This window comes from Gavialis gangeticus, unplaced genomic scaffold (assembly GCF_001723915.1).
Source record: "Gavialis gangeticus isolate Ggan-Ray unplaced genomic scaffold, GavGan_comp1, whole genome shotgun sequence".
Classification (NCBI taxonomy): Eukaryota; Metazoa; Chordata; order Crocodylia; family Gavialidae; genus Gavialis; species Gavialis gangeticus.
In genome coordinates, this window is record NW_017728965.1 from 1,862,684 (window position 1) to 1,864,635 (window position 1,952).

Below are 1,952 nucleotides of genomic sequence, written 5' to 3' on the forward strand. Positions count from 1 at the left end.
CCCCCCCCCCAATGTTTTGTGCAAAAATTTAGTGTTTGGGGACAAAATTCAGATTTGGTCTCTGAAACTGAATATTTTTGGGGGAAATTCAAAGCTTCCACTCCTATAAAACAGGAACTAAATAGAGTGGTGATTCAGCTCTCACTGAAGCCAGTGCCAAAATTTCCTTTGATTTAATCAGAATCAAGCCCCCTGGGATCATTTTCACTTGAAAAACTGGACTGGTACTATTAAGTGGAGAAACCACAGTGTTTTTGCAGGGTTTTTTAAAAATGAAATTGGCTCAATTTCACAAAACTGGAATGAAACATGAAACCTTTTTCTGTTTCAACGTTTTAAAATGTTTTTGGAACATCTGGCACAGCTGTTTGTCCTAGCCCCTTCCCTCACCCCCCAAGGCAGGAGTACAGTCCTGGGTCTGATTCTATCCCAATGGGAGCCAATATCAATAGCAACAAGTTTGGGCTACAAGGGCCCTGGCGTTTCAGCTGCCCCTGTATAGAGCGTCCTGTGCCCAGAGAAGCTCCATTTTTAAGCTTTAAGCTTCTTTCACTCAACAAGCCCATCTCCTTCACTAAACTATCTCCCTTCCTCTTGTATTTAGGACAAGGAACAAGGATAAGATGGTGAAAAGTGACTTGGGAGATTTGCATTCTAGCCTGTCTTGCCAGAAACACACTCTCTCATCAGAGACCCATCACTTGTCACATGGTCTTTAAAAAAATAACGCCTGGTACAAAACCTGCTTGTTTCATTTAAGAGAGACTTGCTTCAGTTTTTACTTTAATAGATTCCTTGATGATTGCAGGCTAAGCCGAAATAAGAAGCCATTTTTAGATGCATGCTCTTTTAAAGCAGAGTTGTGCATTGCGTTAACTAAGTCAGCTGTTAAAACTGGTTTGAAGTTAAATGAGTGCAGTTTTCCCAGGTGCAAATCTTATTCATCTCTCTGCCTCAGTTCTATCTCCTTTATAAAACAGAGATGACAATATTTGCCCCACAGCACATCGTGTGAGTTATTCAGATATTAAAGCAGTGTACCTGTATCATGTACCCACATCCTTGTCCAGTATACTTCTTCTGAAATGTCAGTACTATTTTACCTATATGCCTTCCCTTTTCAGGCTTCATTCCAGCCTTGTGTGCAAGATCTAGCACTTCTGTTGTGCATGCATAGGCTTCCTTTTAAGACCATAGGCTGACAGGGTTGTACGAATGGATTCTGGTACAAACCTGAATCAGGCTTCTGATGCTCCTTCAGTTGCCACAAGAATACGTTTCCCCCTTGCGTCATGGATTTGGCAGGCCTAAAACTGAAAAAAAGAAAGCAAACTTAAACAAGTTTTCCCTAGCTTGTTCCCACTCTTTTCCAAAATCTCTGTTATGAAGCACTACACATGAATATACAGTTTATTCAAATTAAGTTAGAGATGTTGTTTCTTTTTCAAGTGTATGTGCGAGAGACTGTAAGCGTGCCTCATGCATGCACCCTGGTTATGCATGGGTGTGTATGAGGACTCTATACCTGACTGCTCTTTTGGTGTCAGGGCTGTATTACACTGCCTGTGCAGTTCATGTGCATAACATGTATGCGGAGCGAGCGGACTGTACAAGATAGAAGCGTATGCTTTGGAAACACGTATGACTGGACTACATGTGCACACTTGTGCATGATGCATGCGTGTTTGGGGGTGGTGTTTGCATGCATGTGGCTGATGGACACCATTTATTCCATGTCTGTGTGCAGCATGTACACCAAACTCAGACTGGATGTAAAACATGAATATGCTTTTGTCTTTATCTTTTATCATATTATTTAAGTGGTAAAATTAGCTATTCTTTCCTGCACTCGTGCCTAAATAGAGGAATAGGTTATTAATAAAAAGGCAGGGGATCTTACAGTTGTGGTGGCAATTTCCTTGAGGTCTATTAATCATAGGAAGCTTCCTCCC

The 1,952-nt window shown here is 41.3% G+C and overlaps 1 long non-coding RNA gene across 1 annotated transcript in view; it reads right to left on the minus strand.

Moving 5' to 3' along the window:
• LOC109288555 overlaps positions 1–1,383 on the minus strand; it is a 72,414-nt gene extending 71,031 nt beyond the window's left edge. Inside the window, exon 1 of the long non-coding RNA XR_002095186.1 lies at positions 1,234–1,383. This is a non-coding gene — a long non-coding RNA (uncharacterized LOC109288555). The remainder of the gene's footprint in view (positions 1–1,233) is intronic.
• Between the last annotated feature and the right edge of the window lie 569 nt (positions 1,384–1,952).